Raw genomic sequence first — 21,801 nt, forward strand, 5'->3', positions numbered from 1 at the left:
TCTTAGATTTGGAAGCTTTTGCATGCTGGAGCTGGAAAATGGAGGAATTTACACAGATCTCACTGTGGGATCTGAAGGTGTTTAATGGCCTTTTTGTTTTTTTAGATGTAGCCCACTGGCTTTGTACTCATGTACACTGTATGACACATGAGAAATCCACACTGGCTATGCTAATTTGCAGTGGAGTAAAGCCAGATTTCATACCCTATGATTGGTCTCCAATGCCATGAATAATTTACTGGCCACAGAGAGAAGTGCCTGTCAGCCGAAAAGCATGACATGGTTTGGTTGCTTTCTATCCTCTTTGACTAAGCAAGAGGTTACTTGGAATACGAATAAATCAAACGACAATGCAAACGGACAGCAGCCAACTAGCTGTTGTCCCATATGTTTAACAATATGATGCTTTCCGCAATGTGCAAGGTCCACGTTATGACTCATGACGAGGCCTGGTGACCCTGTGTGATAACAACCAGTTTTGAAGAGTTATCATGAACCAAACATTGCTTCTGTATTCCACGCCCCTACTGCAGATGACTCCAGAGTTCGAATGGTGGAAAGGACAGCAAGTCATAGGCACAAAGAAATACTTTTTATTCAACTTCTGTTAAATCTAACTCAATGTCTGTGTATTCATAAATGATACATTATGGGTGGAAAACGGATGATGCTATTTCACGCTATTTCACGCTGTTCCGTTCTCAACTGAAGACAATGAGTGATGTAAATGATGTTATTAAAAAGAACAGTTTGACCTATCTGACTCTGCGTCTCTGCGTCCTTGGTGGAATAGAGGTTAGTTAATCAGTGTAATTAATTGGGTTGATTGTACTTCTTATTTTGCATTGTAACACTGAGGAGTTATCTGAAGGCACCCGCTCAACATTCCTAATGATGCGACAGAAAACGTCCTGTTAAGCGTTGGTTATTATTAGACATCCGGCTGAGATGCGCTGATGTCCTCTGGCTGGAGGGAAGAGAGAGAGAGAGAGTCTATGATGTTTTTTTCTTCTCTTGCTGGCCCTGCTGCTCGAATATGGTTGCCTCGGAAACAAATGCAGACCGATGAAAACAAAGGGAAGACTTGTGAATGCAAGTACTCCAAGAACAACTTACCGTGCTGTGTTATATAAATGGCCATCAGACGAAAATAGAAAGGAAACATCAATCCTTCAGAATAAAGTCTTGCACAAGAAAATATGAGATAGTATATTTGTTTTGAAAAGCACAACAGGACGGGTTGTTTGAGGGACCAGCCAATAGGGGCGCTGCCAGCCTGCCGTAGACTCGGCCGAGTAGGGTCTACTGTTTTCTTTGGAAGCGAGTGGGAGCAACATGATTCCGACTTTATCTTATTTATCTGTTCAGGTGTGCTACGCAGATTGACAGTCGATTCAATGTTTGTGTAGTGGGGAACGCTCCTCAGAGAAGGAAGTGTAGGGTTGTGAACGCAGCCCTCAGGCTAGGCTCCTCCCCCTCAATTAGTACCAGCATTTATAAGGCACCTGTGGTCCTGGCCTCACTCCTTTTTGGCCCCTGTCTTGGTGCTGTGGTGAGTTTCAGACATATTCCTCCTCTTGTTGCCGTCGGACTGTACTTACCCCTTGTTGAGGTGGTAAGTAGTCACAATCTTAACTTGTATTATTTTGCAGCATGGTGTGCCCTTTTAATCTGTTTATCATTTGTAGCTTCACCTGCTGCTGTTTTGCTGCCTCTGTTTTGCCTGTTTTGTCTGCTTGTTTTGCCTCAGTTTTACTTGTTTTGCTTTGCATGTTTTTCCGTTTGTTCTGCATGTTTTGATGATTTTTATTGAATCCTTGAATAAATATTATGTTAATTTTACAAAACACGTCTGTCCAAATATTGGCAATGAATCTGTGTGCCCTCATTCAGAACCATATGTTAGGGTCGTTAAGTTTATATTTCCCGGGTGTAAGTATTTACATCACGTCTTGGGGGAACAAAGGGAGAGCATTCTAGCAGATGCACACTTCACGATTGTAACTAGTAGCCAGCCTGTAATTACTGAGCCTCAGCAGCAATATTTGCCTGCTTTATGTAAATCCACTCATCTGTAATGGCATGATTTGCAGAAGACTGAGTGGAACATAAGGAGGAACAGTTGCTCAAGTTTCATAACATCTGATTTCATAGCCTTTAGACAATTAACACCCTTTGTGTCAGTAATGACTTAGAAAAAATATATCTTGCTCTGGGAATTAATTGCACAAAAATGGCCCCGGTGTGTAAAGGCCTTAAGGCTGTCTCTTCTGAGATTGTATTTGTCATGAATACCAACAATAAGGCTCCGTAGTTTGAACCAAGGCGGCAAACTGTATTTGTCCTTTCAACCTCGACAAAGGCATCACAGACCAGATCCGCTCCTTGCGTTCTTTTCCTTTCATAATAAGCCTTAGAAATATCATATTTGCACACAAGTAATTTGCATTTGCGTGACAATTATTCGTCACAGCCCCGGTGTGTAAAGCCCTTTACACACCGGGTTTAGGTTAAGATTCTTCAGGTTAAGATTCTGCTATAATATTAGTTTTACTAAAACAGCTTAGCAATTGGAAACAAATTAATTGCCTCAAAAGAAAACAAATATAGTGGAAAAACAAACTGCGGAAGGTAAGTGTGGGATTTAAAACATCAAATCTACTCTGCTAATTCAGCCATCGGATTACTTTGTTCCACTTGTTCTTTTTTTCCTCTCCTAGAAAAAATGAATTCAGAGGTTTTACGGGTAAGCGCAAATTTGCTGGTACTGTTTAGCTGTTTGTGTTGCAGTGACAATCACAACTCCAGATGTGAACTTGCCACAATGCTTGCACTGTGTGCTCATTCGAATGCATAGCTGGAAAACCACAAGGTTGAAGTAATAATATTAACCATGGCTCCGGTCCATCGAAGTGTCCCAGTGAGCCAGCACGAACAGGACCAGGGACCTGGAACGCACAAGCAAAAAACAAATGGCATGCATAACACCGTGCTTTTATTGTTGTGTCAAGTCCAATTATCTGCTGTGGAAAAAGGTCTCTTCAAAATTAAAGGCTGGGTTCACATTTTAATCAAGTAATTTTCAATAAAATAGTTTGAAGAGTTTTCAACGTGTACTGTACATTGAAAGAAATAATTCCCCTTGTCCTATTGCAATGGAAGAGTTGGGGGACAAAACACACAGTCCTCCATTCTGGTGAACAATACATATTAAATTATATAGTATGAGGCTTCAGCAGTTTGAGATCGGTAAATTAACCGGCTAACCCCCAAAGCTACAATAGCGTTGATACAAACGCCACTGTTCAATACTTTAGTGCATGACGAATATCTGCAAAGCTAATGATCCTCCGCTGTATTCCATGTTTAGTGCTTATTAGCAAATGTAAGCGCGCTAGAATCAGATGGTAAACACATTACATCATAGCTGTATTATAGTACCTACACACACACACTTTCAAAGTCATCAGATTGTCAGTACTGATGCCAATACACGACTGTGACTCATAATCCGGGTATCTTGAAATTGTCGTGTGATCGGCATTAGGGAGTGACAATTTACATGAGACATGTCACTGGAGGAAATCGCCAACAAATTCATCTGATTTCCAAACTCAGTCAAAACACAGGCGAGAATGATACGGGGGAAGATGAAAGACCACAGGGGATACAGGAGCTCGTTCCAAAAAAGGATGTTGACAAAAAGCCAGCGACCAAAAGTTGTTTGTGTGCTGACACAACAGTAATGGGGTTCTTAGAACTATTTTCTCCCTTCTCAGCCCACATCTAAAGAGAGATTTAAAAAAGAATGGGTCTCTCACTCTCCTGTTTGATTATTATTCCTGAAATGATGTTCCACCCAATGTGCTGCAGCAGCAGAGACGGGCAAAGACGGAGGTCACAATATCCAGCAATTTAACAGAGGGAGAGGCGAAAGGAGGACATCCCAAGGAGGACATCCCAGCAACAATGTAAGTGTGTCTGTGTAAACACACACACACACACACACATACGTATTGTACCATGTCTTGGAAGGTCAGGAGGGCTTCATCCCTTTTCTTTTTTTCTTTCTGAGAAAAACGACCTCACCGAATGCCAGTGGTGCCCAACCAACTTATTGTACTGGTAATCAATCAAAACCATCAAGTTCTAGTGGGAGTTAAAGGGCTACAAATGAGTGCCATACGCCATAAGAAAATACCCGCAGTAGGTAATTAAGATGCTTTGCAACATTTTATTTCAACAGTTTCTTCTGAAATATTGATAGGCAATAAGCATGTTGAACTCTGTTTTAGCATAATGACCTCTTCTGTGTTGGAAATTGTCAGAGGAAGGCTTTATCAAAGGGACAAAACGCTTTGGCATGAAATATTATACCTGTCGCATATATGTTTTTATGTAATACGTGAATTCAAAAGGTCAATATTGTAAAAAGAAAAGCATTTTGTATTTTACATAATAAATGGGAATCAAAGTTATACTTTCTATGTTGCCTTCAGCTGAATGCGTCAAACTGCACTCTACCACTTTAGAACAAACCTTTGAAAAAATGGCATTTCGGAACAATGAATGAACTCTGAATAAAAGGTAATATGAAAAAACTGCGAGAGTGATGGAATAACATTTAATAATGTGTTGAATTTCAAACGTCTGTTACATTATTTCACAATTGATTGGTTCAGTTGTAAAGCATGCAGTTTTTTAACGTGGGAAGTCATTTCACAATGTCTTGTTTGTTTATTGAAAACATCACAGAGATTAAGGAATTATGCTCACGTCTGAACAAACTGATTATCACATCAACGTCACATCTTTCTGAGCAAAAGGGAAATGAAATATGAATTCCTCTGGCAAAGTTAGTTTTCATGTGAAACCGCCGCCATTTCATTCTTGACCATTATGAAGTAAGTGCTGTTTATCCTTTGCCGCGTTCCCTTTTCCACTCTTTTGAAACCTGAAATGAATTGACAGTCATGACATTCCTTCTTCCTCTTACTTCTCACATATTTCTCACACTCTTGCACAACTACCCATTCAATCTTTCCACGAACTTAAACCAAACGCATTCTGTTCTGACTCTCGGCAGATCATTGTGCCATGACAACAAGCTGTACGGACTTGGGACTTCCTGTTAGATATTAGGCGTTTCAATTAAATATGATACCGAATTTCAGATTAATTTCCTGACAAGAATCCCCCGAGTCCTTTTTCTGAAATTATTTTAAATTGTTTTTTTGAAATATCTCATCAAATATCTCATTTAATAAATGAGTTTCAATTACAAAAAACAGTTAAGCGTTCTGTAAACTATCACATTTTTTTCCCGCTACCAAGAGTCTGCAGAAAAACAAGTAGAAATAAGCCAGAATTTAATTTTCCAGATTTCATGACTGGGTAACGACCAGCAGGTCTTAGGAGATTGCTATTCATGGAACGACTGTGAATGTTTTAGTGCTTGTGTGGTTCAGGATTCCTCGGGGAGCGTCTCAGTCTGAATGTTTTCCTTTTAGCAACAGCAGGAAACCTAATCGCTACCCACCACAGGAGCGAAACGGAAAGCTTGTATCACACATTCATGCACACAAAGGTCTTTAAGAGCATCTCATACTTTTCAGATACACTCCAGATGAATATTTTTTTTGTGTCTCTTCCAAAATCCACCAGGAACAAATTCCACAAAAGTATCCAAAGTTACCAGTTACAAAAGAACCTTGCATGATACACCCAAAGTCTAAGGCACAAATGCTAAATATTGAGCACTTGACTCTATACTCTATACTAAAGTGCTTAACCTCAATTTAGCACCAACAAACCATAAGAGTCACAAACTAGATTGGTCAAACACAACAATAGTCAAGCTTCCTTTCACACACCAAGGCTAGCTTTAACTTGACCAAAGGGGTTGGCGTCCCGGACGAGCCCACATTAATTTGGTAATCAACCAAAATACTGGTTTCAGATTTTGCCCTCATGATAGTGTTGGAAAAGAAATGAAGGGGATCGCCGAAGTCAATAGGCTCCATCCCCTGGGGACCATAAATATCTAAACAAAATGTCATGACAATCCATCCTAGAGCTGTTGGGATATTTCAGTTTGGAGCAAAGTGGTGGACGCTGCTATCCCTCGAGCTAAACCATTAGCACGGTTAAAAACATTGAAGTTCTCCTTTAGAGGCAGCTCACCACGTTAGCTTGCAGTGTACCGATCAATAGTTTGAAGGACATCAACATGTTTGAGATAACAATAGCGCAGAGATCAAATCACAGACAGAGGGAAAACAAGTCAATGGTTGATGTGGAAGTAGGCACTGTGCCATAATGTTTGAGGTTTTATTCCATTCAGGAGGTCGAATAAACTTTAGAAAACATGGGCCAGGAGGTTGCACGGCATCATCTAAACTTCATTTACAAAACACTCTGAGCCTTCTGCAAGCAAATCTTTTCAAAGTGTATGTGAACATATCTGGAAAATACTGGGTAAACAGTTTGAGGTCCCTATTTTCATCGATATGTGTTTGTATTTTGATTTGTTTTTCAATGTGTAGAGGGAGAGGAAAAACAATCTCATCCAATCTTGTAATGTGTGAGACCACTGGTACACATTGTCTCACCATTTTTTTTCTGTTTGGTTTTTCATAACATGTTTATCAAAGTTGATTTCCTCTTTCAAAAAGCTGGTGAAAGGGATGTGAAATCCTGGAGAAAATCAGAAGATGTATTTTATCTAACTATCCCATCTCAGCCTCGTCTATTAATCTCTATTAATTTTGTTACACCAACTAGGCTAGCTGACAGGGAGCTGGGGAGTTCTTCATCCAGAACAGTAGTAATCAGCAGAAATCACCCAACAAACAAGAACTATACACAATAAACAATATTGGACTAAGAGACACCAGTTAAAGTTAACGAGGTAACTTTTTAAAGCGAAACACCGTAACGAGAGATTTTTACTTTTAGGATGAGGACGAGCCCATGTGTCAGAATTTCAAGCATATTGACGAGATTATGATCCGTCCAAACTCTACTCAACAATGAGAATTAAGTGAAGGTAGATTATGATGCTATCAAGATGTGCTCAAACGTAATCGTGTTAAATGTATTTTTTTTGGCAAGAAACGTGAGTAAAGAGTTGTTTGAAGGAGATTTATTCAGAGCACTACGACATTGATATTAGAGAGGGAATTAGGACCGGTTTCACTTCTTAAAACTAACTCTAGGCAGCTCATGTTTCCTGGGATGTTTTACTGAACTTCACCTCACACATTCAAACCAAATGCATTCAAACTCTACAGCTCTGTGCAGCTCCGGCCTCCACCTCTCCATCCCTTCTGTCTCGTCCTTGGAGCTGAAAGAAAGGCAGTTGTCGGGTGTGAACTCACAGGGATGGCTACAGCTTTGCCGTTTCATGTCCATCTCTGAGTCCCTTATGTACTCTGGTCTTTTGAATTGCAAGCAGCAGGGCCCGTCCGGTGAGGTTACAGCTCATCAATAACACAGCAGGACTCACCACTTTAAGTAACACTCGCAGCTGCTCGGAGGCTTGGTGGTGGTGGTGCTTGATGGCAGATTCTTACGGAGGATGGCGTCAGATGAGAGTACTCGTATTCATGGTCAGCTGTTGGTGGAGACAGGCAGACTGCCTTTCAAAGCCTTTCAATGGTCCGTACTCGTGCTTGAATCTGCAATCACTGGACGGATACGTCCACACACTCACCCAATAGAAGGTCTTCTAATGAAATAACCAAAGCTGTTACCACCACACCAACTGGTGTCAGGAAATTCTTTTTCATAGTCTCCCGCAATTAATGCCCGGCTGCTCTATTATGATCTAATCTACTCTGACATTCGCTTAAAAACCATCAGACCTCGGTCTGATGTATTTGGCTCAGAACAAGAAAGAAAGCGCAACCTCGTCGTTATTCCAAGAGGCTTTGTTCTGCCTTCACTGGAAATGTCAGGGGCAGTTTTGTGAAGCAAAACATTGATTTTTCATCAGTGTTCATAAACTCAACACTGATCTCTGCTCCAGCAGCAATTAGAGGTTTGTCTACGTAGCATATATTAACATCATCGCTGTGTTTTAGGAGTTGTAATAAAACATATGAAGCATGGGGACAAACAATTAAACATGGGGCCCCCGCATAGTGGTGTTACGAATAATAATAACCGATAGAGTAATGGTGCATCATTGAATGCAGCTGATTATGCCTTACTAGATATTGAGAATACGGAAGCTATACTTTTAGCTTTACAAGTATATCGACCTTAGAGTTTGCAGATTAAGCTGGGGAAACGTTGATGACCCATCAAAATAGTTCGATATGATGTGAATTGCATCAATTTCTATCCAAGGAGTCAATGATTTAAATTTTAATTTATCAACCAAATGATGTTTGTTTTTGAGCCAGTCATAATACATGGCTCTCAGGATGGCGATGTTGAACAGTTGTTCAGGTTGCTAAGAAAATGTCACTACCATGCTAATATAAGACGGAGACAATGTTACGTGACACAAAATTAAATAGCATATTTACATCCTATCCAGACTGTCCAATGGAGGACTGCGAGGCTGACAGATTAAATAATTGACCGTTGAATAAAATATAAAAAATGACAGCGAGATGAAATAATACCAGAACATATTATATTCAGTGGAAGAGATGATGTTGTTTTAAATGTAAGGTATACAATATATGAAGATTAAGAGAAGATGTATTGAGTGTGAACAGTCTGCTGGTAATGTCAATAGTTAATCACTGATGTCGTATGCAGTACATACAGATTGAGTATCTATATGCAGTACGCCAGTGCTGCCTGAGTTCAACCCTATTTCCACGCAAGATCTCTCAGGTGTGGTTTCTCATATGCCTCTGTCTTCCGTCTTGCTGATATAATTGCAACTACATTTTTTAGAGAGGTCATGTCAGTCATTGCCTCCTGCCTTCTTTATATTGCAACTCAATCTCTGTACTCTGGCTGCATTCATGACTATTTCAAGACAGCCAGTGTCTTTCCTCTCCTCAAAAACAACTCCCTGTGCCACATATTTAGTTAACCACGGGCCCATTTCCAAACTTCCCTTCATTTTGAATATTCTTGAAAAATGTGTCTCTCACCAGCGTCTCCAACTGGTTGAGAATATCTTTGATGAATTTCAATCTGCCTTCCGTCAAAAACACGGCATTGAAACGGCATTGCCACACCATTCTTACTGGTGACGGTGCTTCTCGGGTTGGAGATCTGTGGTTTGTTTTACGGGGCTGATGAAAACATTTCTAAAGGTAAAAATAATGTGTTCTCTGTTTGCATTTAGTTTTGATTATTTTGGTTGTGTTTAATTCTTGTGTATGTATCATGCATGTGTATGTTTACGTGTATGTTTACATGTATGTCTGTATGCAGTTATATACGGTATGTATACTTGTATTTGTACGCGTTTCTTTTATGCTATATGTGAAGCACTTTCTGACTGTTTTGAAAAGAAAGGGGTAACAGCTTCTTTGGAGGAAGAAAATAATGTGGGAAAAAAAGAAACAAAAAAAAAAACTAAAGATATGAATAATTTAATATTGTGTGCTGCTTTAGTTCTTGCACAGTATATACCTTTTATATTGCAGTCCATAAACCTTGTTGAGTAAAAAGAGGAGAATGGCAAAAACCTTGTTTTTAATGTCTATGGAAAGCCTAATTTGTTTCCTTGATTTGTCTGGGCACATTATGAAATCATCTTGAGTGGGAGGGATTTAAGCTCAAGAAAAAGATGGAGGTAAGGATTGTAAGAAGATTCTAGAAAAGTATGAAAGCATAAAAGTATACATATAACCTGTTTTACTTCATGATAGAAGTGATTCAACATAGAAACGTTTTATGTAAAATAGTTACTCAAACTTTGTACAATCCTTACATCTTGTGTTTGACCTCCTTAATAAGATGACTCATGTGTGAGTGACGCATGAACCTGAGGGAGGTACAAGCCTCAGACCAGCATAAAGAGCAGCTGCAAAACTGAGAGAACACGGTCTTCAGGTGCGAGCCTGCCCCGCTTTCCCCGAGGCAGGACCCGTTCACGCAGTGTTTGGGTTTCTGTCCATCAGTGTGTGGAGCCGATGACTGGATGAAGTCCTAGCTCATGTCTGGCGACTACAATTTAAATCGTATGAGGGGACTTAAACTCAACGTCGTCTTGACCCCCATTTTTCTCTTGGTCTTCACTCAAACTTGACTTGTGGTTGGTGTTGGACTCGTTTTCAAGCCATCACGTCTACAGCTTCTTTCTAACATTCTGTGAATTAAATTGAAGCACACACTGAGCACCCGCACTGACACAAAGCTGAGCTGGGATCTTCAAGCCATCACGCTGAAAATATCGAACGCTACTGAAGGCAAGACATTGTCTGGTCTTTTCACGTACACCTCTGACTCATTATTTCACATTTTCTCTCTAAGGACTTGACTTGGAGACAAACAATAGGAGCCGGGGAACTGTCGATGTCCCAAGAGAATCCCAAGGCCTTCATGATTGGAAAAGTTAAGACTTCTAAAGGGAGACAATCATGGAATAAATTGAAATGGCTGACTCACACGTTGTGTAGATTGAGAATAATAGATAAACGTGTGGATGGCACGTGAGAAGTCTTTGATCTACTGGAGCTATTTCAACAGTTTTCTTATTCACCATGAAATCTTAAAGTGTTCCTCATCTTGGGAACACAAGAAAAGTCTTCATGACTCCTCATTATGTTTGACTTCTCCTAATATTGACCTAATGTTATACTTCCAAACAATGGGGGGTAAGGTGTAGTAAAGTAATGTGAAGTAAAAAGGCTTGCGTGACAAATGTAAACATCTGAAAGAAGACGAAGGTCTGTTCTAACTTTGGTGGCAAGAGCGCCGCCATGTTGCAGTACTCTAAACTGTTACGTCACGGAGTTGGGGTGGGATTAATGCTCTTTTTAATGTCGCTGCAATTCTTTTCCCTGTCAACTGCTGAAAAGTACATGACGTTGCACTTTACTGCTTTTTGCATTTTTTGCTGGTAAGATGCTAAACCACATTTCATTGTCTCAGCAGTACCTGTACTCTGTGTTATGACAATAAAGTTGAATCCAATCTGAGCCAAACTACCAGTCTCCTGGCTGTAGATTTGTTTTGACTTATTCTTAATTGCATCATGTCACAAAACAATATATCAGTGTTTAACAGCAAGCATGTCATGAAATCACTGTACACGGTAATCACGGTTAACTAACCTCAACCAAATGTTGCATAATGCTTTTACAGCAGCATTCACTTCACCATAACACACGTCATTCAACATGACAGCTTTAAAGGGCGGTAAGACAACACGGGCTTAATGCGGAAAGTCAAACTCCATGATGTCCAAACATGGGAATGCTTGTGTTTTAAAGTGTAACAGGCACAGCAGCAATAAAGGCAAGGTCTGAGGAGGATCAGAGATGATCTGGGAGCTGAAGTAGTGCGGATTACAGGACGGGAGAAAGTGATAGGGAGAGGGCAGAGGTGGAGTGTAATGGTGTCAATCCGAAGAAGAGGACTGTGAGGGATTAGTTGTAAAGTGTGTCAGAAAAGGAGATAACTAAAGAAGGCTGAGGGCGGACACAGCCGAAGAGAGGGGAGAAATGGATGGCGGGAGAGAGGGATAACGGCTGAGAATTCAAGGCCGACTAACAAGGTTAAACCGTGTGTCAACTACACATCGTATACTATTTCCTGCCCTCCATCCTTCAAGATAATCAAAACTAATGTGGGGAATTATGCCTCGTGGCACGTTACATCCACTTTAAGTGGTACATTGGCAGGCGCCCATACATCTGGATTCTGATTGCTTATACAATCGCCCATGCAGGTGTACGCTGTACATGCTAATTGTCCACTTATTTGTCAAATGTAGCGTGACATGAGAGAGCAAAGCAGAGTTGCCAAATGAAACGCTTTTGGCACGAGACACCTGCCCTCAGGCTCTGTCTGACGCTGTCCCCACTGAATAAAAGGAAGGTACAAAACCACAGCTCCATGAAAAATACAGCTCGAAGTTAATTAGTCTTCCGCCGCACGGGACAATGACTGGACATCAGGCTTTTCTCCACATTTATAGCACAGACAACAATACAGAGCGCAGCTGCTCACACAGAGGTCTTCCAAAATCACAAAACCAGTGAGCTGTCACACACAGATTCAGGTGACGATGGGTCCAATCGTTTTGAATAAAGCAGCTGCACCTGAATGAGTCCAGCTCCATGCAATCTGACAGGACATTTCTTTATTTTAAAATTCCACAACTACGCCTTCCGTGGACAGTCAAAATACCTTTTTTTTGTTTCCTGTGAAATGTTTCACCACAGGGTAGTTCTGCTTCTCAAATGCATTTCTTACAAACTGAAGGGAGAGGAGACGAGATAATCTGCGTATGTACTCTGTTTTGTCTATTCATTGGTGTTAGACCTCCGAACCATGGGGAAAGAGCTCTATCCATTCAGCTGAATTGTTATTCGTGTCTGTTCAATAAATATGTTTTTATATTTTTAAGAGTTTTCTCATCTCGATTATTTCTCACCGGGAGGTTAAAAAGATCATTTTCCACCACAATCAGTTTGACAGTTGAGTCACAGCCAGAGTGGGCAAGGTTGTCATGCATCCACATTACCTGCTCAGCAGGGGAGTGGCCCCATTTATAGACCTGACTGAAATACAGAAGTATGGGAAGACGAAAAATCTCCATCACTGAGTCCAAACACCCTCTTGTGCCATTTATTACCAACTCAAACTTTGGTAGTTGTGTGATATCGGAAGAAGACACATATGTCCTTGATGGAATATACTAAAACAAAAGCAAGTGATCTTGCTACAAACTAAGTGCTACCAGAGTGCCTCATCAGCCATATTTGTTTCCATCCACCCCGATACCTTACCGAACGTTGGTGATAAAAGAAGGAACAAGAGATTTGTTTTTGTACTTTAAACCCAACATCTTTCAGCACAAAGTCATCCACATTCATTCAGATATGACCATATGTCATCTTGTCATGACTCATCTTCTCCATACGATAATTGTGTTCATGAAAGAACAGTGTCTAAGAAATCTGAAACTCCAAAAGATTCTAATGATAAAGTAAAGGGGTAAGTTCACCTAAATGTCTAATGCAATCATATTTTCTCAATTGTCCTCGTGGTATCAGTCCGTGCAAATAGATCTCTGCCCTCTGTCCCAGCACAATGGACACGACTGGAATTCCTCGACCACAATATGAAAACTTTTAACAGAGAGTTTTCTGCTGACTCTTATAGTCCCGATGAAAACTGTCCACAGTGAGATCTGTGGAAATTCCATTTAACACGCAACATAAGCTTGCATCCAGCCGAATCACTTTACCTCCCTGACAATGAGGGACGTGACAGTTAAGTCGACCAATGGTGAAGCTACGCAAGATAACGACACAGTTTTTCTTTTCCTTCTTCAAAATCACACACTATTTCCCTTTCATTGGTGTAACCCCCTCGCAATGATCCTTTAAAAAGGACAAAAGTCAACCTGGTGTTTTACACATTCATTATCTGAAGTGCTGTTATTAATGTGTTTTCAGATGAATGGCTTCTCTGTTAACACATTCTTAACTTAGTCCCTGCGGCTGACGGTGAGAAACACCTTTTAATTAAGGTTTTTCCATCTTGGCCGCACAGACGGAGCATTGCGGCAGCAGATTATTGAGCCAGTCCACACTAATGACAGACGTCTGCCAGGTCATTTTGCCACAACATTGTCCTGAACAATTGTGGTCTAAAGAAAATGACCAGCAGACTTGAATTACTCACACCTTCCCTACTGAGTTGAGTTGTTTCACACCTCACACAGCCATAATGAGCACTGCTTGCATTTTAAAATGGGTCGGAGGAGGCCGGCTGAAGTCAGAGGATGATTTACAGCAGAAAAACACGAAGGTGCATGCTGGGATTGGCTGTCAGTTGTAATTAAACACACGTTTAATGTGCTGCTGGCGGTGTCAGAGTGCACATCCAGTGACAGAGAAGATAAATGATTGAGTGAAGGGATCAGACGATCAACCTCTTCACCCCTGCCTTCACCAAATAAAAAAATAAAACACACAAGGTTTTATATTGTATACCTCACATATTACAGTTAAGCCACAGAGACAATGAGTCTCATGACCGTTTTTTCAGATGCACAGCTGCTACAATGATGGAAAGGTTTGTGCCTCTGCACTGGTCAAGATGATGTTTTTACCGTGTTATTTCTTTTGTTTGTTTGGTACCATATATTCTTAGAACAGATACACAGTGATGGAAAATACATTCATTAAGGTACTGTACTTAAGTACATTTTTCAGGTATCTGTACTTTTCTCGAGTATTTGCTTTTTAAGATACTTAAACTTTTACACATTTATTTGAAAGCTGTTGTTACTTATCAGATTTTAATTTGACCATAAAACCAATGGATCATCTTAAAATGAAATACATTGTTTTGAAATTATTGGTTCTTCCTAGAAAGCAATGTCAGGCGTTTACACACATCGAAATATTTTTCATTTTACATAGAACGAGAATATTACGCGGCTCATAAGCATCATCATTTCTTCCCCGAACAAGGTCTATTTTTCTGAGGTTTCGCACTGCGTTGTGTGGAATTGGCACATTCAAAATGCACACGATAGTATACGTCAACACGGACGGCAGGACGGCAAACTTTATTACTCGTTTCAACCTTAAAAAAGGGCAGCTGGGACCAAATCCACTCCTTTTGTTCTTACCTTTCACAATAAAAGCCCTACACAACTGTGAACCAGAGAGGACCAGAGAGTGTCGATTATTTGTGAAGTCACGCCCCCCCTTAACAGTTATGTGTTTCTTCTGTGTGTTACATAATCCTTGTGGGGGTCAGATTGGGGTTTTGGCGCGATCGAATGAAGTATCATACGACAACTACGAGTCCATAGCTTGTGTAATGTTACAAACGGTAATGATCCTTTTGTAGGTTCACCCATGGAAACCTTGTTACGACTTCCGCTTGTGAGTTCGTATTCATTCAACCACACAATACAGCAGTGGTCACCCGGCGGATATCTGCTCTCTGCTGAGTGCACTTGAAAAAGAATTGATACTTGATACTGCATCAAACAAAACCTGAACTGACTCATTGAAAGAAAAACGAAATTTCAAACAGACTGAAACATGAAGAAGGGCTTGTACAATGTACTACAATTTGTTTTATTCTAAAGCCAAACGTTTCATCACAAATGTCATTGATTTCAGGAGGTTTGTGGATGTAGTATCGTAGAACAATGTGTCATTTATACTGTGTGCTGTGCTTCCTCCTCCACGCTCTCCCTCCTTGTCTCTACAGGCTGCAGGTGTGAGAGCAGAGCTGTAATTGAAGAGAGCACGTCGGCTGGCTCAAACGCTGCCCGGATAGCTGCCCGGATAGCTGCCCGGAGAGCTGCGAATCCCCCACGTCACTGTCGCTCTCTGACGCATCATTCCAACCTTTTGGCTTGCCTGAAAACCTGATTTTGGCACTTCGACAGGAATTGCCAGAGCACAATAAGAAGTGCGAAGGTGATTTTGTTTCTCTACAGGTACTAGGTAGGTACTATTGTGAGTTCGAGGCTCAATGTTTCCCCAGCATCATTTCTTTTTAAATGACAGGTATATTGTTCGGTTAAAGTTTTATGTAAGTTTTCTCTCCCGAGAGCAGCACATTTAGGTGTAGCAAAAAGTTGTTCTGCGACAAAAAGGCTCATGGCCTAAAACAAATAGTTTGACATTTTAAATATCAACAATCGCGAAAAAAGTGAAAAAAACAGTCAGCGTATATTATGTCGAAAAAAGTGAAAAAAACAGTCATAGTATAGCGTGTCAAAAAAAGTGAAAAAAACAGTCACAGTATATTATGTCGAAAAAAGTGAAAAAACAGTCATAGTATAGTGTGTCGGAAAAAGTGAAAAAACAGTCATAGTATAGCATGTTGAAAAAAGTGAAAAAATGGTCATAGTATAGCATGTCGAAAAAAGTGAAAAACAGTCATAGTATATGATGTCGAAAAAAGTGAAAAAACAGTCACAGTATATTATGTCGAAAAAAGTGAAAAAACAGTCATAGTATAGCATGTCGAAAAAAGTGAAAAAAACAGTCATTGTATATTATGTCGAAAAAAGTGAAAAAAACAGTCATATTATAGCGTGCCGAAAGAAATGTGAAAAACAGTCATAGTATAGCATGTCGAAAAAAGTGAAAAAACAGTCACAGTATATTATGCCGAAAAAACAGTCATAGTATAGCATGTTGAAAAAAGTGAAAAAAACAGTCATTGTATATTATGTCGAAAAAAGTGAAAAAACAGTCATATTATAGCGTGCCGAAAGAAATGTGAAAACAGTCATAGTATAGCATGTCGAAAAAAGTGAAAAAACAGTCACAGTATATTATGCCAAAAAAAGTGAAAAAACAGTCATAGTATAGCATGTCGAAAAAAGTGAAAAAAACAGTCATAGTATAGCATGTTGAGAAAAGTGAAAAAAACAGTCATTGTATATTATGTCGAAAAAAAGTATATATACTATAGCGTGCCGAAAGAAATGTGAAAAACAGTCATAGTATAGCATGTCAAAAAAAGTGAAAAAACAGTCACAGTATATTATGCCGAAAAAAGTGAAAAAACAGTCATATTATAGCGTGCCGAAAGAAATGTGAAAAATAGTCACAGTATAGCATGTCTAAAAAAGTGAAAAAACAGTCATAGTATATTATGTCGAAAAAAGTGAAAAAACAGTCATAGTATAGCTTGTTGAAAAAAGTGAAAAAAACAGTCATTGTATATTATGTCGAAAAAAGTGAAAAAAACAGTCATATTATAGCGTGCCGAAAGAAATGTGAAAAACAGTCATAGTATAGCATGTCGAAAAAAGTGAAAAAACAGTCACAGTATATTATGCCGAAAAAACAGTCATAGTATAGCATGTTGAAAAAAGTGAAAAAAACAGTCATTGTATATTATGTCGAAAAAAGTGAAAAAACAGTCATATTATAGCGTGCCGAAAGAAATGTGAAAACAGTCATAGTATAGCATGTCGAAAAAAGTGAAAAAACAGTCACAGTATATTATGCCAAAAAAAGTGAAAAAACAGTCATAGTATAGCATGTCGAAAAAAGTGAAAAAAACAGTCATAGTATAGCATGTTGAGAAAAGTGAAAAAAACAGTCATTGTATATTATGTCGAAAAAAAGTGAGAAAACAGTCATATTATAGCGTGCCGAAAGAAATGTGAAAAACAGTCATAGTATAGCATGTCAAAAAAAGTGAAAAAACAGTCACAGTATATTATGCCGAAAAAAGTGAAAAAACAGTCATATTATAGCGTGCCGAAAGAAATGTGAAAAATAGTCACAGTATAGCATGTCTAAAAAAGTGAAAAAACAGTCATAGTATATTATGTCGAAAAAAGTGAAAAAACAGTCATAGTATAGCTTGTTGAAAAAAGTGAAAAAAACAGTCATTGTATATTATGTCGAAAAAAGTGAAAAAAACAGTCATATTATAGCGTGCCGAAAGAAATGTGAAAACAGTCATAGTATATTATGCCGAAAAAAGTGAAAAAACAGTCATAGTATAGCATGTCGAAAAAAGTGAAAAAACAGTCATAGTATATTATCTCGAAAAAAGTGAAAAAACAGTCATAGTATAGCATGTTGAAAAAAGTGAAAAAAACAGTCATTGTATATTATGTCGAAAAAAGTGAAAAAAAACAGTCATATTATAGCGTGCCGAAAAAAGTGAAAAAATAGTCATAGTATAGTGTGTCGGAAAAAGTGAAAAAACAGTCATAGTATAGCATGTCGAAAAAAGTGAAAAAATGGTCATAGTATAGCATGTCGAAAAAAGTGAAAAACAGTCATAGTATATGATGTCGAAAAAAGTGAAAAAACAGTCACAGTATATTATGTCGAAAAAAGTGAAAAAACAGTCATAGTATAGCATGTTGAAAAAAGTGAAAAAAACAGTCATTGTATATTATGTCGAAAAAAGTGAAAAAACAGTCATAGTATAGCATGTTGAAAAAAGTGAAAAAAACAGTCATTGTATATTATGTCGAAAAAAAGTGAGAAAACAGTCATATTATAGCGTGCCGAAAGAAATGTGAAAACAGTCATTGTATATTATGTCGAAAAAAGTGAAAAAAACAGTCATATTATAGCGTGCCGAAAGAAATGTGAAAAACAGTCATAGTATAGCATGTCAAAAAAAGTGAAAAAACAGTCACAGTATATTATGCCGAAAAAAGTGAAAAAACAGTCATATTATAGCGTGCCGAAAGAAATGTGAAAACAGTCATAGTATATTATGCCGAAAAAAGTGAAAAAACAGTCATAGTATAGCATGTCGAAAAAAGTGAAAAAACAGTCATAGTATAGCATCTCGAAAAAAGTGAAAAAACAGTCATAGTATAGCATGTTGAAAAAAGTGAAAAAAACAGTCATTGTATATTATGTCGAAAAAAGTGAAAAAAACAGTCATATTATAGCGTGCCGAAAGAAATGTGAAAAACAGTCATAGTATAGCATGTCAAAAAAAGTGAAAAACAGTCACAGTATATTATGCCGAAAAAAGTGAAAAAACAGTGATAGTATAGCATGTTGAAAAAAGTGAAAAAAACAGTCATTGTATATTATGTCGAAAAAAAGTGAGAAAACAGTCATATTATAGCGTGCCGAAAGAAATGTGAAAACAGTCATAGTATAGCATGTCGAAAAAAGTGAAAAAACAGTCACAGTATTTTATGCCGAAAAAAGTGAAAAAACAGTCATAGTATAGCATGTTGAAAAAAGTTGAAAAAAACAGTCATTGTATATTATGTCGAAAAAAGTGAAAAAAACAGTCATATTATAGCGTGCCGAAAGAAATGTGAAAAACAGTGATAGTATAGCATGTCAAAAAAAGTGAAAAAACAGTCACAGTATATTATGCCGAAAAAAGTGAAAAAACAGTCATAGTATAGCATGTCGAAAAAAGTGAAAAAACAGTCATTGTATATTATGTCGGAAAAAGTGAAAAAAACAGTCATATTATAGCGTGCCGAAAGAAATGTGAAAACAGTCATAGTATAGCATGTCGAAAAAAGTGAAAAAACAGTCACAGTATATTATGCCAAAAAAAGTGAAAAAACAGTCATAGTATAGCATGTCGAAAAAAGTGAAAAAACAGTCATAGTATAGCATCTCGAAAAAAGTGAAAAAACAGTCATAGTATAGCATGTTGAAAAAAGTGAAAAAACAGTCATTGTATATTATGTCGAAAAAAGTGAAAAAACAGTCATATTATAGCGTGCCGAAAGAAATGTGAAAAACAGTCATAGTATAGCATGTCAAAAAAAGTGAAAAACAGTCATAGTATATTATGTCGAAAAAAGTGAAAAAACAGTCATAGTATAGCTTGTTGAAAAAAGTGAAAAAAACAGTCATTGTATATTATGTCGAAAAAAAGTGAGAAAACAGTCATATTATAGCGTGCCGAAAGAAATGTGAAAACAGTCATAGTATAGCATGTCGAAAAAAGTGAAAAAACAGTCATAGTATAGCATGTTGAAAAAAGTTGAAAAAAACAGTCATTGTATATTATGTCGAAAAAAGTGAAAAAAACAGTCATATTATAGCGTGCCGAAAGAAATGTGAAAAACAGTCATAGTATAGCATGTCAAAAAAAGTGAAAAACAGTAACAGTATATTATGCCGAAAAAAGTGAAAAAACAGTCATAGTATAGCATGTTGAAAAAAGTGAAAAAAACAGTCATTGTATATTATGTCGAAAAAAAGTGAGAAAACAGTCATATTATAGCGTGCCGAAAGAAATGTGAAAACAGTCATTGTATATTATGTCGAAAAAAGTGAAAAAAACAGTCATATTATAGCGTGCCGAAAGAAATGTGAAAAACAGTCATAGTATAGCATGTCAAAAAAAGTGAAAAAACAGTCACAGTATATTATGCCGAAAAAAGTGAAAAAACAGTCATATTATAGCGTGCCGAAAGAAATGTGAAAACAGTCATAGTATATTATGCCGAAAAAAGTGAAAAAACAGTCATAGTATAGCATGTCGAAAAAAGTGAAAAAACAGTCATAGTATAGCATCTCGAAAAAAGTGAAAAAACAGTCATAGTATAGCATGTTGAAAAAAGTGAAAAAAAACAGTCATTGTATATTATGTCGAAAAAAGTGAAAAAAACAGTCATATTATAGCGTGCCGAAAGAAATGTGAAAAACAGTCATAGTATAGCATGTCAAAAAAAGTGAAAAACAGTCACAGTATATTATGCCGAAAAAAGTGAAAAAACAGTGATAGTATAGCATGTTGAAAAAAGTGAAAAAAACAGTCATTGTATATTATGTCGAAAAAAAGTGAGAAAACAGTCATATTATAGCGTGCCGAAAGAAATGTGAAAACAGTCATTGTATATTATGTCGAAAAAAGTGAAAAAAACAGTCATATTATAGCGTGCCGAAAGAAATGTGAAAAACAGTCATAGTATAGCATGTCGAAAAAAGTGAAAAAACAGTCATAGTATAGCATCTCGAAAAAAGTGAAAAAACAGTCATAGTATAGCATGTTGAAAAAAGTGAAAAAAACAGTCATTGTATATTATGTCGAAAAAAGTGAAAAAAACAGTCATATTATAGCGTGCCGAAAGAAATGTGAAAAACAGTCATAGTATAGCATGTCAAAAAAAGTGAAAAACAGTCACAGTATATTATGCCGAAAAAAGTGAAAAAACAGTGATAGTATAGCATGTCGAAAAAAGTGAAAAAACAGTCACAGTATTTTATGCCGAAAAAAGTGAAAAAACAGTCATAGTATAGCATGTTGAAAAAAGTTGAAAAAAACAGTCATTGTATATTATGTCGAAAAAAGTGAAAAAAACAGTCATATTATAGCGTGCCGAAAGAAATGTGAAAAACAGTCATAGTATAGCATGTCAAAAAAAGTGAATAAACAGTCACAGTATATTATGCCGAAAAAAGTGAAAAAACAGTCATAGTATAGCATGTCGAAAAAAGTGAAAAAACAGTCATTGTATATTATGTCGGAAAAAGTGAAAAAAACAGTCATATTATAGCGTGCCGAAAGAAATGTGAAAACAGTCATAGTATAGCATGTCGAAAAAAGTGAAAAAACAGTCACAGTATATTATGCCAAAAAAAGTGAAAAAACAGTCATAGTATAGCATGTCGAAAAAAGTGAAAAAACAGTCATAGTATAGCATCTCGAAAAAAGTGAAAAAACAGTCATAGTATAGCATGTTGAAAAAAGTGAAAAAAACAGTCATTGTATATTATGTCGAAAAAAGTGAAAAAACAGTCATATTATAGCGTGCCGAAAGAAATGTGAAAAACAGTCATAGTATAGCATGTCAAAAAAAGTGAAAAACAGTCATAGTATATTATGTCGAAAAAAGTGAAAAAACAGTCATAGTATATTATGTCGAAAAAAAGTGAGAAAACAGTCATATTATAGCGTGCCGAAAGAAATGTGAAAACAGTCATAGTATAGCATGTCGAAAAAAGTGAAAAAACAGTCACAGTATATTATGCCAAAAAAAGTGAAAAAACAGTCATAGTATAGCATGTCGAAAAAAGTGAAAAAACAGTCATAGTATAGCATCTCGAAAAAAGTGAAAAAACAGTCATAGTATAGCATGTTGAAAAAAGTGAAAAAAACAGTCATTGTATATTATGTCGAAAAAAGTGAAAAAAACAGTCATATTATAGCGTGCCGAAA

The sequence above is a fragment of the Melanostigma gelatinosum genome, assembly GCF_949748355.1.
Source record: "Melanostigma gelatinosum genome assembly, chromosome: 21".
NCBI classification, from domain to species: Eukaryota; Metazoa; Chordata; class Actinopteri; order Perciformes; family Zoarcidae; genus Melanostigma; species Melanostigma gelatinosum.